Source organism: Cnephaeus nilssonii (genome assembly GCF_951640355.1).
Source record: "Cnephaeus nilssonii genome assembly, chromosome: 6".
In the NCBI taxonomy this organism is placed as follows: domain Eukaryota; kingdom Metazoa; phylum Chordata; class Mammalia; order Chiroptera; family Vespertilionidae; genus Cnephaeus; species Cnephaeus nilssonii.
This window is the reverse complement of record NC_137077.1, coordinates 84,366,903-84,377,093: the sequence shown is the minus strand read 5'-3', so window position 1 is coordinate 84,377,093 and position 10,191 is coordinate 84,366,903.

Here is a 10,191-nt window from a genome sequence, read left to right as displayed (position 1 = left end):
CCAGGATGTTCCTGGGATATAGGCGCTGGGCACCTATGTATGCAAGTTAACCGCTATATTTTGGGGTTAATTTGCATAGTCACTCTGATTGGCTATGGGTATAACGAAGGTACGGTCAATTTACATGTTTGTCTATTATTAGGTAAGATTATAATTACCATACACTGTAACTATCTGTTTATATTTCTTATTCATCTTTAGAGTCTTTTCTTTGGCAGATGGCCAAATACATATAGTAAGTACTTAACATATGTTTGTTAAATGAAAAAATTTATTCTCTCTTATAAATTACACATAATTAAGTATATATTAATTTTAATTTAGAAAAATCTTTTTTTTTTTTTTTTAGTTTTTCTTCCCAATTTGCTCCACAATCTTGCTTTTTCTGGTTCAGGAGTTAAACCACCTCTCATGAATGGGTTTCCTGCCTCCAATGCCCTATATTTCTCCTTTTTTCCATTAATAAAATCTTTCGGAAATGCATCAGTGATCATGTAATTTTCTCAGTTGGAAACTTCAACAATTTCCTATTAGCTTCAAGATAAAGCCCAAACATTTTACTAGGACTTATAAAGTTCTTCCAATCTCTCTCCATCATAAATGTAGTGCCCTGATTTCTCTGGATTTCCTATAAATCCTTAAACCCTTATCTATGTTTGTATTTTCATATATTTGTCCTTCAATTTACTGCTCCCAGTGGAGTCCTCCTTTTCCTCATTGGTGCTCAAGCATTGCTTCCTTGAACTTTGGGACTTTATTCATAGCCCTGATGTCTAGCATTATGTCTCATAAGGAACAAGTTTCTCAGTAGTGTTGCTTCACAGTTAATAAACTATTATTTTCATATTAAAGAATTTTATAATTACTTTTCAGCCATACATATAAATATACAAAACTATATACAGTTTACTTGTGATGGTTAAATTTATGTGTCACCTTGGCAAGACCACGATACTCAGATATCTGTTCAAAATTATTCTAGATGTCTTGGTGAAGATATTTTAAAATGAGATTAATATTTAAATCAGTGAACTTTCAGTAAAGCAGGTTACCCTATATCATAAAAGGCTAATATGCAAATTGTCCCCTCGGGAGTTTGACCTACCGAGAGTTCGACCGCTCACTATGATGTGTGCTGACCACCAGGGGGCTGTGCTGAACAAAGGAAGGCTCTGGACAGCAGTCGGCAGCTGGTAGCCAGGGAAAGGAAGGCCCTGATCTGCCCTGATCACCAGCCAGGCGTAGGGACCCTAACCGTGCACAAATTTCATGCACCGGGCCTCTATTTCTTTATAATGTGGGTGAGCCTCATTCACTCAGTGAAAGTCTTAGCAGAAAAAGATTGTCCCTGAGGAAGAGGAAATTCTACCAGGATACAGCCTTTGGACACACACTGCAACTCTTCCCTGAACCCCTAATCTGCTGGCGTACTCTGAAGATTTTGGACTTGCCAGCTCCACAATTTTATGAGCCAATTCCTTAAAATAAATATTTCTTTATGTATGCAATTCCTATTGGTTCTATTTCTCTGGAGAACCCTGACTAATAGAATAGTCAATATATACTTCTCACCTGAAACATTTCTTTGGTTCTCTCCACACAAAAGTTTCTAAAACAGAATACCACACACAAAAAAGTTATAAATAAAATTCAGGAGCTTAGATTTTGAAATATTTATGAAGGCATATGTGTGTCCCAGCAGCCCTGGAGTCACCCTGAGTCTGAGTTTAAATTCTGGCTCTAGCAGCTGGGTGACTATGGTCAAGCTACTGAGCCTCTTGGCTTTCTGTGATTTTGTTTTAGAATGAAGTTAACCTATAGACCTTATATGATTACTATTTTGAGAAAGACATTAATAAAAACGTGTAATGTGCTTAAAACAGAGCCTGGCACATAGTAAGTGCTGAAAGGATGTCATGGTTATGAAGCCTCTTCTGTTTGCCTAATTTCTTCAGTTCACTCACTTCCTCTTGATAATTTACTACTGAGAAAAAAATAAGGATTATGTTTGTCTTCAGCTCTTGCAGCCTAAAAATTGACACACAATAATGTATTCACTACTATCAAATGCAACTTTTACTTTTCTTGGATGGCTTATGTTGCTTGATGTAGTGATATGATACATGTATTGCCAGGGTGATTTTTTTTTGGTTGCTTATTGTTTAAACAAAACTGTCTGCTTTGATTTTAGGATGAAAGAAATATGGAAAGTTCAAATATACTGGTAAAAGTAAAAGATATTTTCATTTACTAAAACTATAATCAAGACAGATGCATTAATTAAGTTATTACTTAAGGGAATAAAAATATTTTTGAGTATGCTAAGTATTCATCCCTGCCAAGGGGTTGTTAAAATTCTGTGTTGAGGTATAACACATGCAAATGCATACACAATTAGAGCCAAATCTCGGTTTTCTTACTTAGGAAAGAAAACAGTAATTCAAGAAAATAAATCTCAAATATATATATTTTTTTGGTCTGGAATTGTACCACATATTTTAGGGTAGAATTAGTGGATTTATTTGTATGCATGTACTAGTATGCTTTAACCCTTCATATAAAAAAACAAACAAACAAACAAAAAAACAAGACTAAATTTAATCTTTATTTTTCAGCACATTCCTGCTTATTACTTAAGAAAGTTCAGAATTGTGTTAATAAGATGAAATTATGTTTTAGATAGTAGATAAGAGGAGTCAACTAGTGTTAGAGCTATTGATAATATTCTTAACAGCATTAACATGTGGAATTGTGATAATGTATATAAAGTGTCTGGCAAAATGCTTGACCCAGCCCTAACTGGTTTGGCTCAGTGGATAGAGCATCAGCCTGCGGACTGAAAGGTCCCAGGTTCGATTCCAGTCAAGGGCATGTACCTTGGTTGGGAGCACATCCCCAGTAGGAGGTGTGCAGGAGGCAGCTGATTGATGTTTCTCTCTCATGGATGTTTCTAACTCTCTATCCTCTCCCTTCCTCTCTGTAAAAAATCAATAAAATATATATTTTTTAAAAGAGTGAAAGCTTCTGAAGACATAATTAAAAAAAAAAATGCTTGACCCATAGTAGGCAGTCAAAAAATGGCAGAATATGCCCAGCTGGTGTGGCTCAGTGGTTGAGTGTCAAACTATGAAGCAGAAAGTCACAGTTCGATTCCAGGTCAGGGCACATGCCCAGGTTGCGGGCTCAATCCCCAATAGGGGGTATGCAGGAGGCAGCCAATGAGTCTCTATCATTGATGTTTCTATCTCTCTTTCTCTCTCCCTTCCTTTCTAAAATCAATAGAAAAATATTTAAAAAAATAAGATAATGTTGTCAATGAGGAAAAAAGAAGTGTGTGTGTGTGTGTGTGTGTGTGTGTGTGTGTGTGTTTCAAACAGGAATCCCATAAGACATTGCTTTTGCATCATTACTTCCTGTTTTTCACGGATGGTATTGAATTCCTCTTGCTCTTTCTTGATATCGTATCATTTCCCTAAGGCATTCACTAGTATTGAAAGAAAACATTTTTCCCCCATTTTGAGTATGTGAAAGATTGATGATGGAGATACTTTCCATCTTCTCTCACACAGTTCCCTCTGTAGATCATTACTAATAATTTGGCAATCAAATGCACTTGAAAGATGTAGATGAAACAGTCTTCATTCTTTTTATCATTGGCAAAATAATTTCTGAATTACAAGCAGATCAAGAAACATAAACACACTTGATTTAAATATATTAGTAACTATATAAATGACATATAAGTATAAATAATAAAATAAATATAAAGCAATATAAACTAGAAGGGGCCAAATTCCTGAAGTCATTTAAGTCATCTCCTGTCTTCCAATCAGGCTTCATTAAATCACTACAGATTGATGAGTGTTTATCTCTTTCTTGCAAATTTTCAGGAAGAAAGATGCCTCATTTAAGGGGTAACCATTACCTATATATGCACATATATGCTCACATGCTATTTAAGAAAATTCAAATTAAGTTCTAAGTTGATGTGACCTTGTATTAAATATTTGCTTCTTTTTGACTTCTCATAGCACAACCTCACTACCTCACTATAGTCCTGTGAAATCAGAATTGTTATCCACATTTTGTAGAAAAAGAAAAATGAGGCACAGACTTGCCTATATCCCATAGAGATTTAACAACCAAACAACGACAAAAAGGCTTTTACTTTTCGTTTTATTTAATGTCAGGGTTCTTCTGTCATTTCAAGTTATTTTTTAAGTATAAATTATTTCTTACAAAACTATTATGAACAAAGGAAAAACCTCACATGGCATAATTTTTTTCTTACACCTTATCTTTTCCACCAAAAAACTTCTTTTATTTTTTATTATTTGTTTTAAGAACTGGTGCCCTGGCCAGTGTGGCTCAGTTTGTTGGAGCATTGTTCTAAGGGCAGAGGATTCAATTCCAGGTCAGGTCACAAACCCAGGTTGTGGGTTCCATACCCAGTCCCATCACATGCAGGAGGCAACTAATCTCTCTCTCTCTCTCTCTCTCTCTCTCTCTCTCTCTCTCTCTCTCTCTTTCCTTTCTCTATCATCTATCTATCTATCTATCTATCTATCTATCTATCTATCTATCTATCATCATCATCTATCTCTATATCTTTCCCTCCCTCCCTTCCACTCTCTCTAAAAATCAATGGAAAAATATCCTCAGGTGAGGATTAACAAACAACAACAAAAATAAAATCAGTAAAACATATCCTCTAATGAGGGTTAAAAACAAAACAAAACTGGTTATAACCCACCAATGCAACTTAATAGCCGTTACAGATTAATTTAGGCCTTCATTGTCAGCATTTCTGTATGCAAAAATCGGGTTGGTTTGAAATCTCGGCTCTTGGGTATTTATTAAGATTGCTAACTACTGTATATTTAACTGGTGAATTTTCACAGCTTCCAGAAGACTTGAAAAAACAGACCCACAAAGCCTTTGACAGTGAGACCACTAGATCCTGAGGTAGCAGTCTGATATCCAGGGTCAGCTTAGTCTGGTGCTCTCAGAGCCTGCAATGAGAAACATTCCCTGATTGTCTCATCAAGCCCTTTTATAAATGACCTATGTCTTACCTTTAATTGAATTCTTCATCCTTTATGTCCCTGCCTTTTATCTTTACCCTGAGTCTACCCCAACTTTTCTGTCTTTTCTTCTGACCTAATGCCGGGGTCTGAAATGGCATACTTTTATCAAACCCATTTCCCTTTGACTGATAAGCAGAATCCTATTTTGTGCCTTAATGTCCACTTTTCAACCAGGCCCTTCCCCTAATCTCTCTTAAGCTCCAATTTCTCCTTCAGCAAAAGGAGTTTCTCTTCATGTGTTCAACAGATGCTCTTTCGCAATGCCAGCTTTTCAGAGTCGCGAAAAATGCTCTATTGTGGAGCCTAGCGTACATGCTTGAATATACAAACACAGCAATGCCTCTTTTCTTTATTGACTTGCACTGAAATCTGTGCCTCTATTAAATAAAACATTCGCCATCCCAGTTTTAGGCCGCCCATGTGCTGAGACATTTGTGTCTCCTTAAAAGCATCAGAAGTTCCCAAGCTTGCCTCCAACAGTGTTTTAACAGATAAATGCTGCCAAAACCCGATCAAACACTTTCCAAATCTTCTTGACATCATTATTGATGACAGATGGTTAGCCTGCACATTTCACCAAACTGTAGGGCAGTATTAGAAATAACATCGCCTCTATATGAGTACGTAGGAGGACAGCATATGTAATTCCTGTTCAACTCTTGACCCAGGCAAGAACATAAACATTTAGAAGAGTTCCAAAATACCAGAAGAGCTATAATTGCACATGGATTTATGTGAACTGTTTACTTACTGGTCCCTTAGCTGAAGGGGAATTATTTATTTGTTTTTCTTTTCATAGGAATCATAAGTGTCAGTCTACTATATTTATAAGGTCCATTCTCAGAGGTTACCAAGAAAGGCAGCTAATTTTCCATGAGTGAAAATGCTCTGAAAATAGATGTACTCAGTGCTTGAAAAAGCAATTCCTCAGAAGTCTGTTGTTGTTTCCAGTGAGAATTTTTTTAACCAGAAATAAAATAATATGTTGTGTTTCCTAATTACTGTTTGGTTCTCTGTGAAAGTTAGTCCTTGATCTGTAAGTATTAAAAAGGCAATTAATATTGCACAAAACATGTTTTTAGTGTAGTTATTCATGTAAAAAATTTAAAATTTGTATGGAAGTTATAAATTGGAGTAAGACTTTCAGCACCAAAATATGCTATCATGATATATATCTTCTGATGATGCATGCAATAACTTTCCTGTTAGTAGCTTCCTAAGTACTTCCAAACATTATCTTCCTGGATGATAAACTCCCTGAAGGCAACGATTATGTCTGTCCTGTCCACTTTTGTATTCCCATTGACAAGCATATAATCTGTTGCCATAATAGATGTCAGTAAATCTATGAAGACTCTGGATGAATATCTAGATGGATGGATTTATCTAGTGCTGAAGCATATCCCAATGTTCAGCTTTCTTAAAGAATCACATAGTGAAAGTTGCACACTTTATGGGTAAAAGTGTGGCTTTAGCTCTGATTATAGTTATCAGCTTTAAAACAAGTGGAAGGTCTTTAAAATCTAGTGCTTAAAACAAATGCTCGTTATTTTCATTGTATAACACAATTTTTTCTTTCTTGAACCAAATGATGTTTGCTTGTTTTTGTTTTAATTGGTTTTTAAAAAATCAGTAATTGTCATTTAAGAGCTGTAAAATATGATTTCATTAACTAAGTTGCAAATCCTATATAATAAAAGCCTAATATGCTAAGTGTCCAGTTGTCCGATCATCTGTTCAACCAATCAAAGCATAATATGCTAATGATATGCTAAGGCCGCTCAACCGCTTGCTATGACATGCACTGACCACCGGGGGGCAGACAGTCGACTGGTTGACCAGTCACTGACTCTCCGACTGGTAGGTTAGCATGCTTCTGGGGTCAGGCTGATCGGGATTGAGTGAGATGGGTTGGACATGCCCTGGAGCCCTCCCGTGGCCTCCCTGGCTGGCCAACCTCCCATGTCCCTCCCCAGCCCCAATCACCAGTGGGGTCCTTCGGCCTGGCCTGTGCCCTTGTAATCCAGGACCCCTCAGGGGATGTCAGAGAGCTGGTTTTGGTCTGATCCCACAGGCCAGGCCAAGGGACCCCACTGCTGTACGAATTTATGCACCGGACCTCTAGTGAGAAATAAAAGGACTTCAGGGCTAGGAGTGGTGATGGAAAAATAACCCTTCCATGTAATAGGACTTTACAGAAAAAGGTTATTTCCTCTATTCATCCATTCATCTACTTCATTCATTCATTCATTTATTCAGCAATATGCACTGAGCTCTGGCTTTATGACAGGCACTGCTCAAGGTGCAGCAATTATAGATAGCAGTTAGCAAATAAATGAAGGTCATACTTCAACAGTGCTCAGAACCATGTATGCTTTGTATATTATTTGTGTGTGTATAGAAAACAATGATAAGCAAAATAAGTATATAAACAGTTGATTAAATTCATTTGGTAATATATGGTAAGGAGGAAATAGCTCAGAGAGAACTTCAAGTTTGGTGCTACAATTTTCCCAGAGTAGACAGGGGGATCTTCAATGATATAGTGGATTTAGAATAAAGATCTAACAACGATGAGGGAGAGAATTATGCTGGTATCTCTGGAAAGGACAGCCAGACAGAGCTGAGAAGTAATTGGAGTAACCTTGATGAGGAGCACTAGCTAGTTAGTGCATTACAATAGCATCAAGGAGGACAGTTTGTTTGCAAGCAAACTCCCCAGGGGGAGAGTAGTATAGCAGAAGTCAGAGAGGTAGATAAGAAAGAGTAGACTGGATTGTGTAGGGCCCTATTGGTCAATGGAATGATTTTGCTTTCATTTGTAAACTGAAGGTTTTAAACAGGGGATGAAATAATGTGATCAATGTTTTAACAGGATTATTTTAGTTACTGTTTTGAGAATATACAATAGGGAGGGCAAAGGTAGAATTAAAGTCAGGAAACTTTTGCAGAAATTCAATTAAGAGATGATCTATTCTTGGACCAAGGTGTGTTACAGTGAAGATTGTCAAAAGTGGCCAAATCCGGAAGCTATTTTGAAACTAAAGTCAAGAAAATTTATTGACAAATTAGATTGAGGAAGGAAAATACAGAGAGCCACTTTTTAAAAAATCTGGAGCTCCAGCACAGACAGCCGGGCACTATCAGGAGATTGCTGTTTGATTCCTGGTCAGGGCACATGCCTGGTTGCAGGCTCCATCCCCTGCGGGAGGTGGGGTGTGTGGGTGTGTGTGAGCATTCAGGAGGAAGCCCATCAATGATTTTCTCTCATAGTGATGTATCTCTCTCTCTCTCCCTCTCTCTCTTCCTCCCCCTCCACCTTCCTCTCTGAAATCAATAATTTTTTTTTTTTTTTTAATCTGGAGCTCCTGGAAAGACAGAGTTGCCATTACCATTTAGAAAGGCTGAAGGAGGACTCTTTTAGAGTAGTGGGAACACTGAGTAAGGCAACTGGATCTACATATCTGAAGTTCAGAATAGAAGCCTAGATGGGAGATTCACAATTGCAAGTCATCACTGTACTGAGAATTTGAAAATGTACCATAAAAATAGTTTAAAAAACTATTTTGCATAAAAATTCAATAAGCAAAATACAATTATTAATGACAAACTGGAAAACTCTTCAATTTATAACACAAAAGTAAAAATCTCAAATATATAGTTTTATAAAAATGAGGAGAAAAAATACTAATACCCAACAACTCAACAAAAATAATGCAAGTAGCTCCAAATATATGAGCAGGATGCTGAAATTCCCTCACAATGACAGATTTGCAAGTCAAAACCACAGTAAGATAATATCAAGTACTTTGGCCATAAATGTTTGGGCAAGGATCTAGGGAGTGAGGCACTTAAATTTATTGGTGGTGAAAATGAAAAATGTGGTGCTGAGGGAATATGAAAATATCTAGTAAAATACATCTCTATTCTTTTATCTAGCAATTTTTTCTAGAAATCTACCTGAGACCCCTTTGCAAAAATACAAATGATGTATGTAAAAGGATATTGATTCTGACAATATTTAAGATAACAAAAGCCTAGAAACAGCCTATATGTTCATCTGCAGTGAATGCGTTCAATAAATTATAATATGTTTACACAATACAGTATCAAACCCCTGAAAAATGTAACAAGGAAGATCTCTGTATACTCACATAAGGTGACTCTGGAGGAGTTAGCTAAGTTATAAAAAATAAAAAATAAAAAGAATAAGAAAATTCATCCCTCCCTTGCCTCCTTATAAGCAGGGAGAGAAAAAAAAGGGTGCAGGAAACAGGATGGAAGCAAGACTTCTCTATGCAGTGTATTATGTTTTTATTTTTAAATCATTTAATGTTTTATAAAATTTAAAAAATAAAATTTAAAAATCATTAAAAATGAATACAAATTAGATGAATTATTTTAATTTTATATAGTGTGTAGAATGACCGTACAGAAAATAAAATGATTACTTCATGTGATTTTAATTACAGTATTTTTACTGTATAACCCTAATAAAATTATTCTGAAAATAAACACCTATTTTTAAAATATTTGACCAAATTTAGTAGACTTCTCTTTAGTTAGTTCTACCATTAATTTGAACACATTGGTAGTTTTGCAGAAATCAAAATTTTTGTACATAAGAAAAGTATATAAGAAAATAAATTAATTTAAAACCTGTAATTTGAAATGTGATCTGGCAAACACTATGAAATCATCATTAATCTCAATTTTTTAATATATATACACACGTATATACCCTGAGTGGCCAGATTATTATGATCTCTGAATGCATAATAATCTGGCCACTCAGTGTATATCCTATATAATAAAAAGTTAATATGCAAATTGTCCCCTCAACCAGGAGTTCGAGTAGCAGGCAGGCTGGCCAACCACCCATGTCCCCTCCCCCTGGCCAGGCTGGCTGGACCGCACCCATGCATGAATTCATGTACTGGGCCTCTAAGTACACACACACACACATATATATACACATATATATGTGTTTATGAGTCTGTGTCAATTTTGTTTATTTTGTTCTTTAGATTCCACATATAAGTGAAATTATAGGGAATTTGTCTTTCTCTAACCCTCTAGGTCCATCTACATTGTCACAAATGAT